General features: G+C 37.7%; 2 protein-coding genes across 4 annotated transcripts in view; one reads left to right on the forward strand and one right to left on the reverse strand.

Annotated features, from left to right (window-relative positions):
* Nucleotides 1–7,388, reverse strand: part of LOC136856732 (serpin B4-like) — a 304,832-nt gene extending 297,444 nt beyond the window's left edge. For all 3 annotated transcript variants that reach the window (XM_068231104.1, XM_068231103.1, XM_068231102.1), the window contains exons 1-2: nt 7,181–7,388; nt 3,702–3,829 (exon numbers count right to left, since the gene is read on the reverse strand). The gene's annotated coding sequence lies outside the window, so the exon portion shown is untranslated. The remainder of the gene's footprint in view (nt 1–3,701; nt 3,830–7,180) is intronic.
* Nucleotides 7,389–9,439: 2,051 nt separating this feature from the next.
* The window catches only part of LOC136856733 (zinc finger MYM-type protein 1), a 179,501-nt gene continuing 163,389 nt past the window's right edge, over nt 9,440–25,551 (forward strand). Inside the window, exon 1 of the mRNA XM_067134809.2 lies at nt 9,440–9,500. The gene's annotated coding sequence lies outside the window, so the exon portion shown is untranslated. The remainder of the gene's footprint in view (nt 9,501–25,551) is intronic.

Here is a 25,551-nt window from a genome sequence, read left to right on the forward strand (position 1 = left end):
TCTCTGTTCTCTCACTGGCACTCTTAAAAATTATTAGATATATATTTATTATGGTGCGAGAAATGAGATAAGGTGCATTACTGCATTCTTGTACAATTACCCAAGATATAAACCACTGAATAGTCGATTATACAGAGTGTATCCGTGAAGTCGTTAGAAACTTTCAGGGATGATGAAGGATGGCAAATCGATCAATTCGAGATAAGAAACCACAGTTGGGGAAAGTTCGAGTAGCAAGTTATTAATAATCCAAGCTGTTTAACACCCGTCCATTCTTAACAGGCGCCAGTGTGTCAGAATTTCGTCCTGGAGCAGTTCTTTAACGTGCCAGAAGCCAATGACATGGGGTTGTTACCTTTCAATACCCTTAAACACTATCGACCTCAGTCAGGTTTGAACCTGTTAACTTGGGATTAGTAGACCAATGAGGTATATACTACACCACTGCAGCCAGCAGTCAAAAGTTAAAACAAAATTCAGTCTGATACCACCAACTGTACTGTACACTACATGTGCTAAGAGTAAAATAGGAGAGACAATCCTGACAAGCAGAAGAGGCTAGGATAATAACTCAACTACTCCAATGCAGATGGTGTACTGTATACTGACGTGATCGGTGTGCGATGTCTGTACTGTAGGCTTCAGTCTGTGTTTATGGGTTGAAGTGGTACATTGATCAGCCCTGTCCAAAACGGTAGTACGGGACCAAATATCCATGTTGGAGACATCCGGCTCACACCATGTTCCCACGATTGTTCCAACGATTAAGTGACACACCATATTCCCACGACTGTTCCAACGATTAAGTGAAACAAGGCAATTGGTACCACAGTACAATGACCGATGAGGATGACGAATTACACGGACTCCCGACTTAGAAGATGCAGTCCTTGCTCGTGTGGATGAGGCGCCTGCAATCAGCACTCTAGCAGTTGCATGTGAAATGAATGTTTTGCGTATGACTGTGTGGCGAGTATTACGTGAAATGCAGCTACACCCCAACCATACACAGAAAGTGCAGGCTTTAAGTTCTGCTGACTTCGCACCTCGAGTTGTGTTCAGCCAATGGGTCTAGCAGTGCCTTGCAGTCAATCCTCACTTTGCTGGGTATGTGCTTTTCACAGATGAAGCCTGTTTCACTGGTGACAGAATGCTAAATTGTCACAACAGTCATGTTTGGGCTGATGAGAATCCCCATGCTACAATTGTACAGAGCCATCAGCAATACTTTCAGCTAACGTGTGGGCAGGCATAGTCAATGATTATGTAGTAGGCCCGTTTCTTCTTCCAGCAACAGTGTACACAGTGGTGCTAGAGATGTACTACCCACGTTCCTGGAACACATCCCACTTGCACTTCGTCAATACATGTAGTTGCAACATGATGTAGCCCCGCCTCACTTTGGACTGAGGGTTTATGAACATCTGGACCAGACATTCCCTGCAAATTGGATAGGAAGAGGATGTCCTGTTTCATGGCCCACTCGTTCACCTGATCTCACCCCACTTGATTTCTTCTTGTGGGGACATGTGAAAAGCCTTGTGTATGAGACACCTGTCGAGACTGAAGAGGATCTCTTAGCAAGAATTCTCTCTACTTGCGATGCTGTTCAAATGACACTGGGGATATTCGAACGAGTACGACAGAACTTTGTGTGACGATGCAATGCCTGCATTGACACAGGGGGAGGCCATTTTGAACATCTATTCTAAATGGAGCACCTTGTGAAACTTGTGCAGGTAAATAAACTTAAATGAGTAGAATTTTGCTTAACTTTTGACTTGATCTTTTCTGGAATATGGTTCTTTATCTCATGCTGATCCATTTGCCGTCCTCCACCATCCCTGAAAGTTTGTAATATCATCACAGATACATCCTGTATATGACTATGAGAGCACATCCCCACCATGTTTACAGGGCAACTGAGAAGTCATGATGTCATAGTGAGTTAGAGGGAGACATGGAACTAATATCCAGAAACTACAGTAAGTCCAAATTTTTGCTGCTGTGCATGTGTGAGGAATTTTATTATTTAGCAACTCACAAGGAACTAAAGAACTTCCACGACATCATATATTATGATGTCACAACATTTTGCAAATGTTTCTAAACTCAGCAGTTGGCAATTTATATTTATTTGCATCATAAACAGCACCAATATGCACTTCGTTAAAAGAAAGATTGAAATATCCTGAAAAGAAGTGGTGCATTGTTGAATAATGTTGACACAATTGCTGACCCTGTTTTAATAATATTATTGGCTTTATGTCCTAACTTCTTTTATGGTCTTTGGAGACACCGTGGTATCAGAGGAGTTCTTTAACGTGCTGGTAAATCTAGACATGAAGCAGATGTATTTGAGCATCTTCAAATATCACCAGACTGAGCCAGGATTGAACCTGCCAAGTTGGGGTCAGAAGGCCAGCGCCTCAACTGCCTGAGCCTCTCAGCCCAGCCGACCCTGTTTTACGCATGTCCATTTGTCATTCTTTCAAATGTTGAGCCGTGATAATTCAAACACATGATTAGTCAATATGCAGTGTTAGAACTGTAAAACTTTGAATAATGTAATTCACTTAGAGAGCATATGAAATTAAAGGAAAGAGTGCTACTAGCATTCTTTTCCAATGGGGGCAAAAACTGGGCATGTATATTTCGAAAAAGAAATATACACTTTAATTTTCCAAATTTTCTATGTTCTGAATTTCTGGAGTCAATATTATTTTAGAGCATTATATGCGAGATGTAATTGCTTTAAAACTGTTTTACCCTCTTTCATATACAGTGCTCTGATATTTTGCTATTTGTGTGACATCATAAAAAATTATGTCTGCTTTTCTTTCATGTAGACATTTTAACCAAGTAATGCATGATGTCATAAACATGGTCAACATTTATTTTACAAATATATATAAACTGCCACACTTTGAAGACATGATAAACTGCCTATTCCATTATTTTTAGCATTTTTTTTTTCTTTTGGACTTGGTAAAATTTGTCCAAAGTTTTAAAAATTCTAGAACCCATTCAGGAAGGGGTCTGCTTCTTTACCAAACCTAAATTCTCTTTTGAAAACAGGACGCCAACAGACTTCTCACTGGAGTTCAGCATATCCCTATATGAACCTTTAACGTGTACTTCTGCTAACCATCTATAAGAAACCAGTAATTTACATTAACCTGTCTTTACAATTTCCTAAACGACTTCATACAGGATAAAATATTATACTAATTTGCACTAATACGTAAGGCATGCATAATACACATGTAGCTTTCTGAGTGAAATCTAGGACACATTTATTTCTGGATATGCTTCATTAAACAGGCATAGATGTTCAAGATTTACAGTTCAACATTATTTCGACACAGAATATGGAGCCTTGCAAGTAATGTACATCCTTTTTCCACAAGAAAATAATTTTCATTAAATATACAAAAACCTGATGAAGCATTCACCCTACTGTAAGTATTCAAAAAGTTAATGACCTCAAAATGAAGTTGTGACCAAGATAGAGTTGAAAGAGCAATACCCGATGAATAATATTGAGAACAATTTACAGAGGCAGACACACTTTATTTATTTATGGAAATAGAATTTAAATTTTCCTTATAGAGGTCTTAACATTACGCCACCAAAGAAATCATTCCACTGCTACAGTTTATATACAAGAACAAGAAAGAATTTAGTAAAAATATACTTACATATAGGGGTTAAAGTGAGCCGGAACTCACCAGTACGCAGTATTGGCACTTTTCTATATTTGAATCTTGAGTACTGGAACTTTCAGATCCAGAAAGGATGTGGCAATATGCACTAGTGATGGTGAGCACTGAAACATAATTTACTAAGAATGATGCAGCAGAAACATTAAGTTTTATGGCAATCCTTATCATTATCGTTATGAAATGAACATTATTAATAATCAAAAATGTATTATTTAGAATTCAATATACATCCCCTGTGTTTCTCTGATGCAGTATTGCCAGACTTTCTGTGCATTTAAGCACATAGGCAGATGACTGATTGTATGGCCTACACCTAACCTACAGACTTAATCAGGGTGGGGCACAGTTACCAGAGGGAGACTGTGAAATGTGCATCCCTGAAATATGTAGGTCTAGTGACTAGTGCATTACAGACATGATACAACCATTGCAATGAACTGGTAGTGTGATCCTGAGCTGAATGCTGTGTTGGTCCTTTATTACTGTACTGTTTTCTGTGAATTAAATTATATATCTTAAAAAAAAAAAAATTTTATTAAAATATCTTAAGAAGACAGATAAAAATAGCTGTGAAGTGCAGAGTGATGTGATAACAATTAAAAGTGCTGGTAAAGTGCAGAGCAATGAAATGTCCAAAAGTGAATACCTGACTGTTAGTGTTGTTGCACATTTTCCATGAAGAATATAATTATTTCACACAGCAAAATCCATGGAATTTTCTTATACAAGGTAAAATAAGCTGTGACATGTTCTAAAAGGCAATAATAAATTAGAAAAGTCATTATATATAATGTGAGAATGGACAGAGACTGAAATTTCTTATTTTGGCAGTGATAAAAATACTCACCAACTGAGTCGAAGAAAGTAATTACAGAATATAAATTAAACAAGGTTCATCAGACTGTGTCGCAAGTTTTAGGAGTAAATGAGAAAAGAATTACTGGAGGCATGTCTTATCGAAATGCAAAAAGGTGTAATTGTTTTAACTGCTCTTAGAGATCATCATAGGAGCCTTAACAGGAAACATTACCCAGAGGGCCATGACCATGGACTCCAAGAGAGGGATAAAAAGCAATGTAGAGATTCTATTCTTGTTGATTAAACTGACATGTATGTATGATTTGGGTCAATCAACATACCTGGGACCTACATAGCAGAAAACAAACAAAAAGTTAGTATTGTTAATGATAAATCTGCAACATAAGCAAGCAAAGACACATTAGTTATTTGTTAAAAAATTTCTATAGATTACGATGATTCGTGTTAGACAACATTGTTAGACATTATAGAATTGGACAGTGGAACTGCCTCATATATTACAAGTACACTTTTAGATAGATTAAATACATATGTTTTAACATTGGAATTTTTAAAAGTAAATCATCTTTGTGGCGCATGAAAATAGGGAAAAAATTGCTTTACGATAGAACTGAGTAAGTTTTTTCTAACAATAACAGTATGGCAATGCAGCAATCATAAAGTGAAATGCTCTGTAAATGACACAGTGAGGGGACTACATGGGTCTAACAACATTCATTTTCGAATTTTATTTCGAGAAGTAGGCCTAATCATCAAAAAATCAAAGCAAACTTCTTTACCATGGTAGTAATCTTGGGACAAAGCCTTTTACAAGCTAAAAAACTTTTCACAGGTTATCTTCAAGTTGGGCAGCGACATCTGTGTAGGAAGATTTTTAGAGTTTGTATTTACATCTTATAATAGCCAAAAATGACAAAACTAGAGATTCTAGGGAAAGTTCAGCAGGCTAAAGAAACTTCTAAGTTCAGTTGAATTTTTAGGAAACAATGTTAGATGCATTGAGAGAATTAGGGGATCTCTCCACTGATCTACAGAAAAGAGGCATGAATACACCAACTGAAGACAAATTGATCAGAAGAACTACAAGAGTACTTGAGTCTATGTCATATAAACCAGACACCTACAGCAAATGTGCTACACCAGAGATACAATAAGAGAAAGTAAATTCAAGTCTGTTCCCCTTCAAATCAACAAAAGTATTACCAAAGTTATTCCTCAACATTTTGTAGAAGTCTTGCAGTGGAAAATGAATAATAATGTGCAACTTTGGCTCACCGAGTGCACTCGTGCAGCCCCACCACCATGTTTAACAGTTAGAAAGATATTCTGAGGCTCCAGTTCAGTGCTTGCATCCCTCCATTCCTTCAATTCCCAATCTGAACCAAAACATATTGAATTTACTCTCATCAGTTCATATCACCTTTCATTCAAAATTCCTCAGTCTTATCCATATATTTCAGAGCAAATTCCAGTTGCTTTATCCTGTTCATTTAATTCACCCAGAACTTATTTCGACCAACTCAACCATCGAGCCCTTCATGATTACAAACTGTGCTTGCAGAAACTGTGACACTGGTGTTCCGCAGTTCAACAACAATAATCAGATCACTGAGACTGGGGTTTTCTTGATAGATCGGTGAATAACATGCTTATCGTATGATGTAAGCATTTGCGGTCATCTCATTCTTGGCCTGTTTCGGATGGATTTGTCCTCAATGAACTTGTCTTCTACATTATAAACAGCTTAACAAGGTCTATTAACAATCCAGCTTATCACATTTAATGATTTTAATTGATTATGTAGCCTTACAATCAGTCTTCTTACATCCTGTGTCATCTCCTTACCTTTCAGTTCCTTGATTCTGCTGTTGGTTTCACTGCTGTCCATTGCTGCATTGTGTCGCACTAATACTGGTACTCCTGAGGCCCAATGCAGTTTTGAAACGTGACACCACTACACTCATTTCTTTCTCTCTATCATTATGTCCCTGAATACTCTTGGAGCGTAGAATAGACCATTTGACAGGGAGTGGTAAATACATCCCGCTTGTTTTCGGAAGTACGGTACAGTAAGCTTACCTTTGACATACTGAATTTCACTTCCTACCCATAACAGTGGAAGTATTATCTTTTACATCGGAAACGCTATAAGTGTCCGAATACATTTGACTCTCCCTATATATATGTAATGTGTCCATGACCTCCCATTAATATCATTATTAAACATAATTTGATTTCTCCCAGAAAACTACAAGACTGCTCAGAGAAAGAAACGTAAAACTCAAAGCAGTGTTCGATCGCACACTTCGATATGAAGACATTTTTATATTATACTTAATTATAGGTTATATCGAAATAAAGCAACCAAAAAGCATTGGTATGAAACTCGTAAAATTTTAATAATGTAAACAGGAGCTAAAAAGAACGACAACATAACTGACTAGAGCAACATACATCAACAGACAGCATTTCATACCTACTTATAATACCCATACAATAGTCGAAAGAATTGTACGTCCACGTCCAAACGGGAAATGCATACCGATAATTAAATTGATCACATCAAAATAAAACTAACATGAAATCATGAACCTATTAGTTGAGTTGTGTGAAAACAATATAAAATTTCCGCTAACCTGATCGTGAGGTATCCTTGCGTAGATGAAGATCCTGTACATTTATTACAGCAGATTGCTCAGATAATTCCAGATATTCATATCCAAAGAATGAATTCGAAATAAAAATTAGAATGTTTCATGACTAGATTAGCACCTTTAAGCGGACATTTGAAAGGAAACCAAAAATCTCATTACGTCACAAGGACGTAATCCGAAACCCACTGCCGTGATCGGTGAGAATCCCAGAACATTGTTATCGCAGCGTTACTTTCACTTTTTTTTTTCAAGATTCATGAACAGGAGGTAGGTGTAAGCGAAGTTATGACGTCACACGGGACCCACACGCTGAACGAGGTATAGGTAGTTCGAATATGAGTCGCTATGCACGTGGAAGCTATGAGTTAAGTTAATAATACACGATAGTAGCATATCTGTGGTGTAAAGGAAAGTGTTTGTATTTATATTATGTAATAAGAAGCATAAAAAAGGCCTTAATAATGTATACTTTTCAGTATGGTTTGTTGCGCCATTGCAGTTTCATTCACTCCCTAAAGGGCCGATGACCTTCGATGTTAGGCCCTTAAAACAACAAGCAAGTTCATTCCCTAAAGAGGCTGACCTAAATAAAAGGTGGATCCATGCTTGTAAAAGAGGTGATTCGTTTTCAACAAATAATGCAAGGGTTTAATCCAAACATTTTGGAGATGAAGATTATGAACAAGATTGGAAGTCAGAGTTACTGCAATTAGTACACAGAAGAAAGCTGAAATCAAGACATGTGGTGGAAAGGGAACCAGGATAGAGTGTTATGCAGGAATTAGGTTGAGGCAGATGTTGGAGAAAATAGAAGAGGAGGAGGGGAAGGAGAAGGTGGTAGTGTTTCACGTTGGTACCAAGAACGTAAAGCAAGCTGGTATAAGTACCAACATAGTTGGCGATGTGTGGGATCTGGTAAATGCAGAATGGGTGAAGTTTAAGGAAGCAGAGATTGTTATCAGTGGAATACTGTGTAGGAGGGATATTGACTGGAGGGTGATTGGCGATTTCAATGAGACTATAGAGTGGGTATGTGGGAAACTGGGAGTGAGATTCCTGGATCCTAATGTGTGGTTAGCAGATAGGGATCTGCGCTCAAATGGCCTTCACTTAAATCGCAGTGGTACGTATAAGTTAGGAAATTTGTTTGGAAGGTTTATAGCATAGAGCATGTGAAGCGCCATCACAAGACTCGCTATTCACGGTTTCCGCCACAAACTGTGTAAAACAAAACACTTCCATTAACCAAACAGTCAGTGCATATGCAATTTATGTGACAAACCGTGTGAAAGATATCACTTCACGTACTGCAAAAATCAAACTAGATCATTGAACGAGTACAGTAAGGAGATCTGACTCCCTAAAACTTCATGCACATTCGTGGCTGTTATTAAATATAAATATAGGGAGGTACATTCAGGGAAACGGGATGGTCTAAGGAGCAGTGATAAGGGTACAGGGATCTGGAAGTCAAGTAGGGATGACATAAAAATGTTAGTGTTGAACTGTAGAAGTATTGTAAAGAAAGAAATCGAACTAAGTAATTTAATAGATATATACTGAGATAGTACATATATCACACCCTCACACTGTATGTAGAAGTGAGAGATATTATTGTCAGTATTTTATTATTATTATTATTATCATCTGTATTTCAGTTGTATATTTTGTCATTAATATTTGTAAGCTGGAAGGTCTCCATATGTGGTATGAGTAATTTGATTTGTACAACAGCTGGGAAAACATTTGAACTTGGAAACTATGCATGAGTCATGATGAGATGAGCTTGTTGTACTCAGAAAGTTCTGTGACTCATGTGAAACACTCCAGTTTGTTATTGTCCTGGGACCAAGAAGTAGTTCAGGGCTTGGTCTTGACTAGAGGATCTACTCATGATTGGCTGTCCAAGATCAATCTCGACGTATCTTCTGGAGAGGCAGGGGAATGCTGATGTCTGTTTAGCATGTGGTCAAACAGTAGAAACACACATTGTAGGGAAGGAAGTAGTGCTGACACACTGTATAGGAATGAAGTAGTGCTGACACTGTATGGGAAGAGAGTAGTGCTAACACACACGGGAGTGACACTGCTGCAATATACTGGACTGGATTTCCAACATTTGTGGAACGTAGTCTTTTTATGTTCGAGGAAAGTGGCTGATCTGCAAACTGTGGACTGTTTACGCACTGGGTATTGTATCACTTGTGGCGGCCTGGTATTACGTGTTGGTGGAAGCTGGGAGGTGCTATATCTCAGACTTTCCATAATTTATGTTCAGAAACGACAAGCGTGTGTTGCTCAGGTGAATATATCTTTATAACAAGTGTTAGTCAGTGAACACAGTATTATGAGGTACAGTATCTGTGTGATATTATAAGTGCCGATTATGAGAATCGGTAAGTCATGTGGATACAGGGACAGTGAAGGGTTCTTATCTACATATATGTACAATGTTCAACGGACTAAACACAAATGGTGGCTTAGTTCTCGCTTTCATTTTCCCCACTGTTTTCTTTGTTGTTGTTGTAAATATGGACTCTTTCAGTAATATTTTGTTTGTGTAATTATAAGTGTATTTTGGTGTGTTGATGAGGCTCATGCACGGATTTTATTGAGAATATAGTTAGATATTTTAGAATCAGTGGAGTTATTGATGAACCCAGGTGCAGTTCCTACCTATTTAGTCATTTTCAGAAGGTTACGTAAGTCTGTAGCAGATGTACCAGTATGCAGCATTATGTACACGCCCTGGGAGATAAAGAATTATCAAGCTCTATCTAAATTCGAGGGATCCATTCTGGTGAACTCTGGCGTCCATACTATGGACATTTCGATTTATTATGTTTATTAATTTAATTTATTTCAAGTATTTTATTGTTTTGAGTAATTTTATTTAGTCATTTATTTTATTATTATTGTTAACAGTAAAGTTACAAATTGCACCCAAGTGTGGGGCAATGATTATAGTGAATTATTATTATTATTTATAGGTATTTCAGCAAAATATAACAATACTTACCAGATATTGTAATAGGAGTTGAATTGTGGCTGAGAAAAATTTTATAATGGATGCAGAAATTTTCATTCTGGTGAAAGAAGACTTTGTAAGCTGCAAAAAAGTTAAGGATAACAAACATGAAATTCTATGTGTAAGGCTCATTCCTAAAGATAATAGGAAACTTGATGTCTTTGGAGTGTACAGACCGGGAAAGGGTAGTGATGATGCTAATTCAGAATTATTTGATAAGGAAAGGGATTTGTTTATAGCGGGAGATCTGAACGTACCAAATGTCAACTAGATCATGAACAAGTACAGTAAGGAGATCTGACTCCCTAAAACTTCCTGCACATTCGTGTGCTGTTATTAAATATAAATATAGGGAGGTACATTCAGGAAACGGGATGGTCTAGGGAGCGGTGATAAGGGTACAGGGATCTGGAAGTCAAGTAGGGATGACATAAAAATGTTAGTGTTGAACTGTAGAAGTATTGTAAAGAAAGAAATCAAACTAAGTAATTTAATAGATATATACTTACCAGATATTGTAATAGGAGCTGAATCATGGCTGAGAAATTATAGAATGGATGCAGAAATTTTCTTACGGAACTGGAGTGTGTTTAGAATAATAACAGTAAGTTATTTATTAAATTGACCACCTAATCAATACAATAAGTCATTGTCTTGGATGATTTACATTGATCTATTAACTAAAAATGGTACATGTTTCACCTGGTATGAAGGCATCATCAGCCATTGTCTTAATCTTGGAATAAAAATAAGCACTTGATTAATATATAATAAGATGAAATTAATTTAAGAAATCTTGAAGAGACTTAAACTAAAATTAACATTAAAAATAACAATGTTGGTTTTAAAATTTTTTTTACAATGTGAAGAATTACAAAGGTGGAAGTATTAAAATTATTGACATTAAAAGGCTGCTATCACAAGTAAAATGGACAAAGCAACAAACTGTGATGAACAAGTAATAAGATTGCTATTAAATTAAGTTGAGCAATTGGCGGTTACAATTAGACTCTGACGAGAATGACGATCAGTCATATTTATTCAAAAAGTAATATTGAGAAAATAATGTTGAAGGTTAGTCAAGAGATCACTATATTCCTTTCTAGGAGACAAAAGTCATAGGCATATGGTAGAAATGTAGAACACATTGATGAGAAGATAAAAAGTTGTAGATTAAAGGTTGAAGAACAGTGTTAAAATGTTCTTCAACCTTTAATCTACAAGTTCCTTTATTGGCTATGTGCAGCATATTTAAATTTTTATCTATAGACAAAAATGAATTATTGTAATCTCTCATGGGTTCACTCATAGAAGGAAACTTTCTGTATCTAGCTGCATTAAAATGTTCTTTATAACTTTACTTGTAGTAAATAATTGACCATTCATAGCGCGGCAGAGTATGGTGATATAAATCTCATTTGAAGTAATATCTCCATTTCTTTCTTCACTTGCAGGGTAGCTAGTGACTTGAAGTCAAATAAATTGTGTGATGTAGATGAAAATTGATTGTATTCATAAGAAGAAAGTGCTCATTTTATTTTTTCTATTTTAACATGGTTCACACTTTTATTTTGGTACTGATTTCCCTAATCAACTAAACATATTCTACAATATTCATGATACAAACATTTTAAGGTATGCTAAGAATTAGTACAGTACTGTATTTTTATTAAACAGTCATTCTTGGTTGATTGGAATTTTGGACAATTCAATTTTTTTCTGATTCCCCTTGAGTTCCAATCAAAAAGAGTCCAATGTATTAGGAAACTATATACACAGTCAACAACACAAACAGCAAATGTTAGGAAATTATATGCATTGTCAATAACACACTTTTGCATTACAGCTGTAAGAAGAGGGTGTTCATTAAATCTTCGAAGCTGAGAAAAGCAGCTTTCTATATTGTCTTGATTAAATTAAATATTTCTGTTAAAACATAGAAATATCATTCATTGGAATTATTATTACACATTCTGGAAAATAATTACATTGACCTTGATCAAAAATTGCATCCCATTCATAATCTCAATGAAGTTTGGGAAAAGGTAACATTCTTGTTCATATAATGATTGAAAGAGATCTTAATTAGCAAACAAGCACGCCTGTCACAACATGCAACACATGTGCAGCTCCTTGTCCTTCAACTCATTCCTCCTTCCCTCACCTGCTACTTCCCCTAGTGAACATTATCTCTGAGCAGTCCCCAGTCAGTGTTAAGGTCAACATCAACCCAACCCGAACAACTTGTGTACAAAGCCGGAGGAGAGGGAGAGTACATGTTTCAGCATTTTATTTGATAACTCTTTCTTCAAATTTTTTCTCATTATCACACTTGATATTTTTATTTCCTTTTAGATACCTAATCAACATTTTTAACCTTCATTAAAGAAAAACAGAACTTAAATTTCACTGTGTTTGAACATTGACGACCGATAATATCTGACATTTCCATTGTACATGGTCTAGCTGATTTCAGTGATACAGCTCCAGCCAACCACTTTTTATTCAACTCTGGACTTATTTCTAGTTAAATCAGCACTCATTTAAATCGCAGCAAGACTGGAAAAATGATAAATATTATACTATAAAATTGTTCCTTTCTTATTATTTTAATTCTTATGTACTGTTCCTTTATATGTATGTCTTGTCTTTTGCACATCAAGATTAAGATGACCTTAACATAGTTTATTGTATTGAACAGGGGGGGGCAAGATATTTAAAATCTTACTAAGAATTTATTGTACTTATAAGCGCAGAGCTGCAAGAACTGAATGCTGTAATCCAAAAACTACAGGTTGTTTCAGCAGCAACTGGTTTGGAAATTAATATGGGGGAAATCTAAAATTCTAAGGCCACAAAACCAATACAAGTAGATCTACCACAACCACAAAATCTAACTAGAGAAGGACAACTAAACAGTATAATTTCTTCATAGAATGCGGTTGTGTTGGATATACTTTCATCAACAAAGATGTCAATATCAGGCACTGGTATGGAGTAACCTACAATACCTGTGTACTGCCAGTAACAACTTGTGTTCTATGTGTTCTTTAAACTGTGACTTGGAAACTACAATCCACGCAATGAGCAATGGAGAAACCTTAAGTGAATATTAGCATCAGGTTAATATCAAAATGACAGTTGGAATGAGTTGTTTAGATTAATATAGGTCTTCATTCATGAGTGGATAGGTAAAGTTTAAAAATACTTCCTTTGGTGTGTCTTGGATTCTTCTGGGGTCACTAGAGCCACCTGGCATATTTCAGAACTGGCCAAGGTCTGACACCATTACTGATGCTTCGTTATTTATCAGGTGAAAATTCTGAGATTGACTGATATTCGAGGCTTGGACATCTGGATCAGAGAGTAGGTCTGGGTGGAAAGCAGACAGCTTATTCACTCTGTTAATCAAAGACAAACCTCACATTGCTACAGCTCCTAATATGCCTTGGCTTATCAAGCAAACTCGGCTCTGTCCTAAGGCCTGCAGGTTACGAGGTAATGCGGGGTCAGTGTGACAAATTCACTCGACTGTAATTCTTGAAAGGAGCCACTATGTCACAGTCAGATAGCTCCTCAGTTGTTCTCACATAGGTTGAGCAGACCTCAAATCAGCCCTCAGATCCATGTAAAAAATCCTTGATCTGGCTGGAAATCAAACCCAGAGCCTCCGGGCAAGAGGCAGGCTCACTACCCCTATGCCATGGGATGACTCTCTACTAATCTCTACCTTCACTCCCCACCTCCTCCTCCGCTAAATTCAAGTAAAACATATAATTTCAGGTAGTGAGTATAGCACTATTCAGGTACCGTTCATTTCCATTGGTGGCTGGTAATGTAGTCTTAAAAACAGAACTTTCAATTTTACATGAAATTTGAACCAAAAGGATGTGACTTTCATTTTCAAAATCCCACATAAATGTACTAGCCTGGATTTGAACGGCACCCTTCACAGTGAGATTTCACTCAACACTCACGCCCTAATAACGGGGAATGTAGAGCTTATTCCAACCTTTAAGGTCATTTAACAAATGCCAGACCCAGTCACACCACCTAGTTCTTGCTAAATCAAGGATGTATTTGGAAAGAAGGAAGTGCAAGCCTGTCAAAGAGAGAAAATAATACTATTCTCATCATATTGTTATGTTATCTGTGTAGGCCTGTGAATGGAATTTTGATGCAATCTCAGACAGTGTGGACGAAGTCCAGCCAGTTAATGGACCCTAGCTTAAGTCTAATAAGACAGGTAACTCTAGATTAGGATATAGATTTTTAAGCAAATTCAGTACTCCCAATTTTTCGATAGCAGGGGGATGAGCTATATAGCAGAAGCAGTAAAAGTGTTTTAGATACAACCAGAAGGACATGGGTTGGATTCCCTTTCAGGAAGTAAGACTGGAAACACAGAGAGTCCTAGAGGTCATTCAATCTACAACAGAAATCAGTACCGGGTTAATTTCTGGAGACGAAGGCAGTCGGGCACAGAGCACTTGATTCCATGATTACAATAGAGTAAACCCCCATCTTCTAGTTTTGCTGGACCTTTGTGGTATGCATTGGTGTCAAGAAGGTCCCAAACACAAACATAACAGTAATAAGAAATATGAAGAAATGGAATTTGCTTGGTTCAAATAGGCTGTAAGTATCATTTATAACACGGCATGTACCGAGCAATTGGCTGCATGGTTTGGTCCATGTAGCTATAAGCTTGCATTTGGGAGATTGTGGGTTCAATGGCTTTCTGTGGTTTCCTATTTTCACACCAGGCAAATGCTGGGTCTGTACCTTAAATAAAGCCACGGTTGCTTCCTTCCCACTCCTAGCCCTTCCCTATGCCATCGTCGCCATAAGACCTATCTGTGTTGGTGTGATGTAAATCAAATTGTAATATGAACACGGAATGAAGGAAAGAATTAAAGAAAAATAGAATCTTAGCTTATGTTAAGCCAAACAACAGTATGCAGTGCATTTCCATTTTCTCGTATGCAATAAGAATTCCAATAATAATAAGATGTGACAGCACATGAGTTGTATTTACTCCAGAAAGCGAGTGGAAAAGCCAAATTGACAATCACCATAATTTCTTCTTCCTGTACTAATAATCTTCCTTTTCTACCACTTTTCCCACAACTCTGGGGTTGTGGGTGTGGACTGTACGACACTTGGATTTGGCCTTGTTTTACATCAGCATGCCCTTCCTGATGTCAACACTACATGGAGGGATGTAATCACTGCTGTGTAATGGTTGGTAGTGTGGTGTGTTGTTTGAATATGATCAGGAGAGTGTTGGGTCAAATATAAACACCCAGTCCCCAAGCCAGGAGAACTAATAACAGGAGATTAAAATCCCTGGCTCGGCCAGGAATCGAACCTAGGACGCTCTGAAGCGAAGGCCTCAACAGTGTCCATTCAGCCAATGAGTCGGACTCCTGCACTAATAATAATAACAACGGCATGTGGCCTCCCGAGAGGCCTGGTGCAGATCTTTCGATTTGACAGTCATGGGCGACCTGCGCATCTGTGAGGATTGGGCCTTACTTAGAATGAAATCTGATGTTAAAGATGGTATAAACGCTCAGTCACTGAGCAAGAGGAAATAACCAAAGAACGTTAAAATTCCAGACCCAGCCAGAATCAAATACCCTTGACTCCCTTGACTTAGCAAACTTCGGAGTTGGAGAGAACGAGAGTGGACTGAGGAAAGTCAGATAGAAAAAATTAAAGCAAGGAGCATGTCACAAGTGGAAGCGATTTCAGACTCAGCTAGGGCCCTCTGGTCGCCAACCCACGCTTAGCATCTATCCTATCTTAATAATCAGAGGGAAAAAGGCTGGTACTTGAAGGTGCTCTGTGTCAGTACAGTAGCTTTAATGGCACGTAATACTCATGAGGTGGCAGAGGTGGGATCCCTCGGCTGAGTCCAAAGGTAAACCAACCCTAGAGGGTAAACAGATTAGAAAGAAGGAAAGAAATTTCCCACCTGACCGGGAATCGAACTCAGGACACCTTGGACCAAAGGTCAGCATGCTGACCATTTAACGTGGGAGTTGGACAAAGTTACATTTTGGTAGGTAAAGTTCAGCAAGAGTAGGCTACCTACCGGTACATTTCATTGACATTCCTAAACTGAAATTTGTAGTGATGTAGGGGAGTGCAAAGGTATTCAGAAAGTCATCCTCTTCCTTGTCCACTGGGCTAAGTGATGAATGCAGTATAGGGCTGGCCTTCTGAGTTCAAGGTGGTGTATTCGATTCCTGCTCAGTTTGGTGGACGCCTATGGTTAGGGTGACATCCATAGTATCTTGTCGTAAGAGCGACTAAACGATGTAATCCTCACATTTCCTGAGGCTCTCACATAAGTGATGGTTTGTGGCCACGGGTCTCGTAGCCGAATCTGGCACTTTTCCACTTGGTTGTGCCAAGCACTTTACGTCCATCTTTACTATCCAACACCCCCTTGCCTAACTCTTGTTCTCATCTGATCTAGAAAGTATTAGGTTTGTGAGGCCTAAGGAGTCTTTCATTTTCAACACCCTTCATGGCCCCCCTTTATTTTATCTTTGAACAATCAGGGCTCTTCCTCTGATTAGTGTTAAGAGAGGATGGTTGGCGAGTTGTACTTGTTAAAATAACACCAGTACCTTCTTAAAATAATACCGGGCCGATGACCTAGATGTTAGGTCTCTTAAAACAACAAGCATCATTAAAATAATACCCGAACCTAATTACCACTACCACCACCGTCAGTCCGGTTGTACTTGAAGGTGCTCCGTGTCAGTACAGTAGCTTTGATGTCACATACCGCTAATACTCATGAAGGTCAAAATTCCAGCACCTCTGCATCTCCATAATTTAAAAATAATATTATCATCTTCCTTGTCCATATCAATCCGTTCTGACTCTTTCTTTGCCAAAGAAAAGGCTCGATCCTGTGACAAAAGAAAAGTACCGTACGGAATGTTTTGACATTTAAACCGAATACCTCACCTAATAATAATAATCTACCCAAGTACGTCGACTATAATACACTTTATTTATCTTTAGCAGTGAGTTGGTGTAATTATGCATATACCGTGCCGTATTTAACACCACTACGCTCCGATATTAGACACCCCAATTCAAAAAATTAAATTTCGCTCGTCGCAATGTAATAAAATTTTACCCATCCAGTAGTATAGGCCTAGTGTCAACAGGAACTCATTGGCATTTTTTAGGCACACTGTTGCTTGGGACCAATTTGCTTTGACATTATGTATACGAATAGGCCTACTGGTAGGAGGTAAACCATCGTGACTATGTTTCCCATGGAGTCCAACTGCTTCAGATTTTTGATAGATTTTAAAAGACTTCCTCGACAACGTTAGGTTGTTATTAATAAGTGCTAAATTCCGCGGGGGTCAGTTTCATGTGCATCGCAAAGAGAATGAGTGGTGCGGAGTGGCTAACAAACAGCGTGGAACGGCGGATGTACTTGATACCGATTCGTACTATTGTGGAGTTTTGGTCAGGAAATACTTAACTTCAGATTAAGGGGTACTTCGTAACGAGGTAAGGTTCCAGCATTCACTTTGGGTTCCAGTATTGTAAATATATGTATTACATAGGTGCTTCAGCTATTTAGTGATGTGCGTGGTAAAATTATAATATGTGCGTAAATATATCTTGAACGTATAGATACTGAAGTGTGTCTATGTTACTGTATTCTCATTTAGATCTGTAGGAAATTCACTATATTAGCTCTCTGAATACTGAGCAGTTCTATACACTTGTCTTACGTATTATAGTAGATTCATGATATGTGCTGGCTAATATCTGGTGACAATCTTTGGATTCTTATTTTTCTACGCATCGTATGCATAGTTTTTCAATTCGACGGATAGTATACGAAAGTAGAACTATTGTTTTGCCAGCCAAAGACTCAATATTGCATACGATTATTTTGCAATACCATGCCTATGTATTGCGTCCTGTGTTTAATGTAGTTCGTACGTTTCGTACTTTTTTGTCGAACTGTGCGATCCATCGATGTTCTATGTCACCTCTCTTGCCGCAAATGATTTTTTACTGTTGCCAACATGGTGATATTGTGACTAGGGGTGGTTATTTCAGGAGCTAGTGCTAGTCTGATGACGAAATTTGAAAAAGCTAGCTAAGGTCTAAGGGTATAGAGCGTGCTGCTTACCAGAGGCTCCGGGTTCGATACATGGCCAGGCTAGGGATGTTTACCTGGATCTGAGGACGGGTTTTGAGTCCAGTCGCTCTACGTCTACGCGAGATGAATTGAGGAGCTATATGACGATGAGACAACGTACCTGGTGAACAAAGCCAAGAATAACGGCCGAAAGGATTCTTCGCGGTGACCCCGCGTCATCTCTCGTAATCGGTAGGCCTATCTCATAGACACGGGACCTCTAGTTTACGTAAAATCCGAAGCACGGGGAGATGACCTTTAATTTCAGAAATACTTCATGCATTGGCCGGGATTCGACCCGGGGCCGCCTTGGTGAGAAGCCAGTGATTATGGCACTCGTCTATAACGACCCTCCTACTTAAGTTGAATTTGTGACCCTTGGAGAAGCTGGTATTTTCTTAAAAAAAAAAAAAAGTTTGGTGGTAGATTTGGAGTGGGCATGATTGACATCTTCCTAGGATGAGTTAATTCACTAGCATAATTGGAGATACAGTGGGTGTTATGGTTTAGTGCTTGAGCCCACCTCCTCACCAAGTTCAAAGTGACGAACACATAAACTGTCCCTCTCTAGTGTTAAGTAAGAAATATCTGGCTTCTTTGCTGAACGATCAGCATACTGGCCTGCTGTTCAGACGGCCCCAGGTTCGATTCCCGGCCAGTTCAGGGATTTTAATCTTAAATTATCAACTCCCTTGGTTTGGGATTGGGTATTTGTGCTGTCCCTTAAATCCCTGCTCCTCATACACTATACCAAACACTATCCTTCACCAAAATAAAGCATAATTTTGTATACATGGCAAATGCACTCACCTTCATCAGAGGGTCTACATTGTAAGAGCTAATAATAACCACTCATATTATTCTATTGGGTAAGAAGAGAACATTATCTGAGAAGTTATAATGCGTTGAGTATACAGATACATGTGTCAATTGGGAAAGTAATGTGAACGACAGGAAGCATGACCAACAAATGGCAAATAAGTTAATATGGGAAGGGCATCTGATTCAGAAAGTGGTGAAACCAACTAGAGGGAAGAATATTCTGGATGTAGTGCTGCTAAAACCAGATGAGCTCTATAAAGAAACCAAAGTAATAGGTGGTGTTAGTGATCATGAAGCTGTTTTTGTGGTAGTTAAAGATAAATGTGAAAGAAAGGAAGATATTAAAATGAGGACTATTAGGCAGTACCATATGGCAGATAAAACAGGCATGAGGGAGTTTTTAAAAAATAATTGTGATCGGTGGAAAACGGTAAATAAAAATGTAAACAGACTCTGGGATGGATTTAAAGGAATTGTTGAGGAATGTGAAAATAGGTTTGTACCTACAAAGGTGGTAAGGAATGGTAAAGATCCACTATATTATAATAGAGAATAAAGAGACTAAGAAGAAGGTGCAGGCTGAAAAGAAATAAGAGTTAGAAATGGCTGTGGAAGTAAGAGAAAATTGAAGGAACTTACTAGGAAACTGAATCTAGCAAAGAAGTCAGCTAAGGATAACATGATGGCATGCATAATTGGTGGTCATACAAATTATAGTGAAAAATGGAAGAGTATGTATAGGTACTTTAAACAGGTTCCAAGAAGGATATTCCAGGAATCATTAATGAACAAGGGGAGTGTGTGTGTATGCGAAGATCTACAAAAGGCACAAGTATTCAGTCAGCAGTATGTAAAGATTGTTGGTTACAAGGATAATGTCCAGATAGAGGTGACTAATACTAAAGAAGTATTAAAATTTACATATGACAACAATGACATATACAGTAAGATACAAAAGTTGAAAACTAGAAAAGCAGTTGGAATTGATACGGTTTCGGGAGATATATGCTACTAAAGACAGTGGGTTCGGATATACTACCATATCTGAAGGGAATATGCCACCTGGGCGACTGCCTTAAATGGAGATCAGTATTGATTGATTGATTGATTGATTGATTGATTGATTGATTGATTGATTGATTGATTGAAGTACTTATTTGATTATTATGTGCATGAAGGAGCTATATCGAATGTAGAGTTGCTATAGTAGCACCTGTGTATAAAGGAAAGGGTGATAGACATAAAGCTGAAAATTACAGGCCAGTCAGTTTGACATGCATTGCACGTAAGCTTTGGGAAAGCATTCTTTCTGATTATATTAGACATGTTTGCAAAATTAATAACTGGTTTGATAGAAGTCAGTTTGGGTTCAGGAAAGGTTATTCCACTGAAGCTCAACTTGTACGATTCCAGCAAGATATAGTAGATATCCTGGATTCAGGAGGTCAGTTGGACTGTTTTTTGATTGCACTATCTGAGGCATTTGATAGGGTAGATCATGGGAGACTACTGGCAAAAATAAGTGCAGTTGGACTTGACAAAACAGTGACTGAATTGGTGGCGATGTTTCTAGAAAATAGAACTCAGATAATTAGAGTATTCGAAACTTTTTCTGTCCCTGTAATGATTAAGAGGGGAATTCCTCAAGGCAGTATTATTGGACCTTTATGTTTTTTATATATATATCAATGATATGTGTAAAGAACTGGAATCAGAGATTAGGCTTTTTGCAGATGATGTTATTCTGTACAGAGTAATAAATAAGTTACAAAATTGTGAGCAACTGAAAAATGACTTCGATAACATTGTAAGATGGACAGTAGGTAATGGTATGATGATAAACGGGGTGAAAAGTCAGATTGTGAGTTTCACAAATAGAAAATGTCCTCTCAGTTTTAATTACTGCATTGATGGGGTGAAAGTTCCCTTTGGGGATCATTATAAGTACCTAGGTCTTAATATAAGGAAAGATCTTCATTGGGGTAATCACATAATTATGATTGTAAATAAAGGGTACAGATCTCTGCACATGGTTATGAGGGTATTTGGGGGTTGTAGTAAGGATGTAAATGAGAGGGCATACAACTCTCTCGTAAGACCCCAACTAGAGTATGGATTCAGTGTATGGGACCCTCACCAGGATTACTTGATTCAAGAACTGGAAAAATCCAAAGAAAAGCAGCTTGATTTGTCTGGGTGATTTTCAACAAAAGAGTAGCGTTACAAAAATGTTGCAATTTTTGGGCTGGGAAGACTTGGGAGAAAGGAGATGAGCTGCTCGACTAAGGGTATGTTGCATAAGACCATTTTCATGTTTTTACCCATATCGAACTTGCTACTAGTGTTTACAATTCTTATTTTTATTATGTAGGATGCTAAATGGTTTATTTCATCACCTATTCAATACATATAAATTTTACATTTAGGAATTTATTGTTAATTCCGCTTGAGACATGTTTCGCCCTTCATTGAGGGCATCATCAGTCAAATTACCTCCTCAAGGCAAAAATCAGGTACCTGATTAGTATTTAACATGCACAAATTAATACACATTACAATGGGAAAATTAAGTATGAGAAACACTTGTACAATGGTGGTGGTTAAACAATATAAGTTTATAGAATAAGAAGTCGGCACCAATGCTTAAAATTACTGGGTAATTATAGCAGAGTTCAGCAGCGGTGCTCTGAAGAATAATTGACGCACTCATAGGAAATTATAAAGTTTATAAAATTATTTACAGTATAACAATCAGGGGGGAAAGGGTATAGTGCTCGCCATCAATGTTTGTAACAATAATTACTGTCAATGGTTGGCAACTATACAGTAAATTTACATTATCCAATTGAATAGTTGAGAATTTACAGTTTATATACATATTTACAAGAGAGCAGCTTGGTGAGCAAGGATATGAAAAAGTCTAGTACCAAGTGTGTCCCGTTGTTTTAATCGTTGGAAGATGATTGTAGCATTGACATGTCAGAAATATGCAGAGTGGTTTAATCTTAGTTTATAATCACAGGGGGCAGGGAAAATATTCCATAGCCAAATGAGGTTCTATAGACATCAAACAGAAAGTTGTCTGGTTGAAGCACCGGGTTCGTGTTAAGCGTAGTTTACAGAGACACCAATAATTGTTACATAGATGTGATGTGTTGTATACTGCAACCTTATGGATTATTGTGTCTGCAACAAAAAGTTATTAAGATTGTAATAGTTTGTAAATGTTGTTATGAGTACATTGAAGCTGGAATATCACTTACCCCTTTGTTTCATGCTTTTTTGTTTAGTTGTGATTGTTGCAGTACTGAGAGTAGTTAAAACCTATTGAAATTATTTAAATTTTGTGAGTGTGCATTCCATTTAGTGCTATTTGTATATTGGTGTTTAGTGCTTGTTGGTAGAAATTGGGGGTAGTGTTATTTATTTGAATTTTATAACAAGTAATACATTTGGTGTTCAGTAGATTACATTTTCTAGGTTAAGTAGGCTAACTAGGTGTACTTTGTTTCGAATTTAGGTTTAAGAAATACTTTCTATAATAATATTAACTTTTAAAACAATATTTCTAAATATCTGTAGGTTCGTTGGTATTATACTTACAAAGGCAGATTAGCATAAGGAGTTGTAACTCACTGTAATTTCCGTCGCTACTTTTCCGATATTTCGTACAGATATCCGTTCAAACTATTGCAAAGGTAATAATTTATTACATTAAATAACACGATAAGTCTGTAAACATTGATTTAAAGAGAAGTTAAAGAGAATTCACGGTAATTTCACTGGATAATTACGGTACTTAACAGTTTTTTGTATTGTTGACGATTGTTGCTACATGCACAAGATAGTAGTGTAAATAAATACAAAGTCAGCTGATTCATTACTCCGATAATTTGTAGTCTTAGTTCCCTGCATACTTGTACTTTCCACCTTCGTTTATTCATAGAGTAAAGGTTAATAATCAAATTCCTATATCCCAATAATATTGCACTTCAAGCCACCGGCGTGGTTTTGACAGAAATTATAGTAGACAACCCCTTATTCTCAGCATTTAAGGACACTTTTATTCTCCGTCCCGCGCAGTAGGGAAAATAATACTAATCCACCAGCGGTAAAAGTTCATATAACCACACTTCAGCTGAAAATTGTAGTGTAGATACATTGTAGTATAGATACAGTACTGGTACATTTAGATAGTGCCGTATCTTGCCTGCTATATTCGTGTGTTATCTTATGTGTGTATCTATATAGAGCGTAGTACCAATAATAATTTGTTTAAGCATTTAGCTTTGTTGGTAATCTTTGAGTACAGTAGTTCCTGCAAATTTCATTTCTGTTTTTGCTTAGTAGTGACATACGGTACTGGTATTGTAACTAGGATATGTCTGAAAGTAGTTTAAAAATGACTGTAGTGTACTGTACAGTAGTATACGAGTAATATCCTATTAGAATTTAGTGTGCTTATTTTATTATTGTAAAATATTTGTGTAGCACTGGTGTAGTAGAGTTATCTGTAGAAACTCTTAATAAAATTCTGTTGTTGTAATTAGGATAGGCTTAATTGCAGTTTGCAATTGTGTAGTTCTTATATATTACTTTCCATATTCAGTAATTAACAGCAGTTTTTATCCTGTTAGGGGATGTAGGATAAAAAAATAGAGTACGACTAAGTAGAATTGTAGTGTAGTCGTATATTAATTACCTTATTGTTGTGTGATCTTTGAGTACTATCTCAGACAGTATATCCCTCTGTTCATTTATTTTTTGCAAATAAGTTATTTTATTTTCATTTTCATTTTTTCCGTAAAGAATGGCTAAGGAGCGCGAGTGTACGACCTGTGGGTGTGACGAGGCATTGAGGGGTATGAGGGAGGAGTTGGAGAGTTTGAGGGAGATAACTAGGATTCTCACAGAAGACAGGAAGGAAGATAGGACTCCCTCAAACAATGTACAGGTTACAGTAGGTGTACAACAGGGAGGGGAAGGAAAGGGGGGAGTTGTAGAAGACAGGTGGTCTAATGTTCTAAGGGGAAGGAGATTGCAGGCTAAGGGCTCTATTCAGGATCAGAATTCAGGACAGGTGGCTGTGCGAAATCAGTACGAGTCACTCCAGGTAGAACAACAGAGGGAAGATGAGAGACAGGGAACTGTTGCTGAGATGTGTGGAAGTAGGAGGAAGGGAAAAGGTAGGAAATGGAAATGTAGAGTAGAGGATAATAAAAGACAGGTGGAACTGGGTCTTGGGAAGGGGAAAAGGGAGGAGGAAGTAGCTTCTGCAGCTATCAGGAAAGATAGGGCTGACCAGGAGGGGAGGGGATCAAATGAGGTGGGTAGGGTTGAGGCTCTGGTCATGGGGGATTCCATTCTTAGACACGTGGGGAAAGTGTGTGGAGGAAAAGGAACCAGGGTAGAATGTTATCCAGGAATTAGATTGAGGCAGATGTTGAGGAAAGTAGAAGAAAGGGAGGAGGAGAAGGAGAAGGTGGTAGTGTTTCACGTTGGTACCAACACCGTAAGGCAAGCTGATATAAGTACCAACATAGTTGGAGATGTGTGGGATCTGGTAAATGCAGCACGGGTGAAGTTTAAGAAAGCGGAGATTGTTGTTAGTGGAATACTGTGTAGGGGGGATACTGACTGGAGGGTGATTGGGGATTTAAATTAGACTATGGAGTGGGTATGTGGGAAACTGGGAGTGAAATATCTAGATCCTAATGGGTGTGTAGGAGAAAGGTATCTGCGCTCTGATGGCCTTCACTTAAACCACAGTGGTACGTATAAGTTAGGAAATTTGTTTGGAAGGGTAATAGTGAGGTACATTCAGGGAAACGGGGTGGCCTAGGGAGCGGTGATAAGGGAACAGGGAACTGGATGACATAAAATTGTTAGTGTTGAACTGTAGAAGTATTGTAAAGAAAGGAATAGAATTAAGTAATTTAATAGATATATATTTACCAGATATAGTAATAGGAGTTGAATTATGGTTGAGAAGTGATATAATGGATTCAGAAATTTTCTCACGGCACTGGAGTGTGTATCATAGAAATAGGATAGGAATGGTGGGAGGGAGAGTATTCATTCTGGTGAAAGAAGAATTTGTAAGCTACGAAAATGTTAAAGATGAGACACATGAAATTCTAGGTGTAAGGCTAAATGGGTAAATAAAGGGATAGGCAACTTGATATATTTGGAGTGCACAGACCGGGAAAGGGTAGCACTGACGCGGATTCTGAATTATTTGATAGGATAGTCGGCTATGTGGGAAACAGCATGGAAAGAAATGTGTTTGTATCGGGGGATCTGAATTTGCCA

The sequence above is a fragment of the Anabrus simplex genome, chromosome 1, assembly GCF_040414725.1.
Source record: "Anabrus simplex isolate iqAnaSimp1 chromosome 1, ASM4041472v1, whole genome shotgun sequence".
Lineage (NCBI taxonomy): Eukaryota > Metazoa > Arthropoda > Insecta > Orthoptera > Tettigoniidae > Anabrus > Anabrus simplex.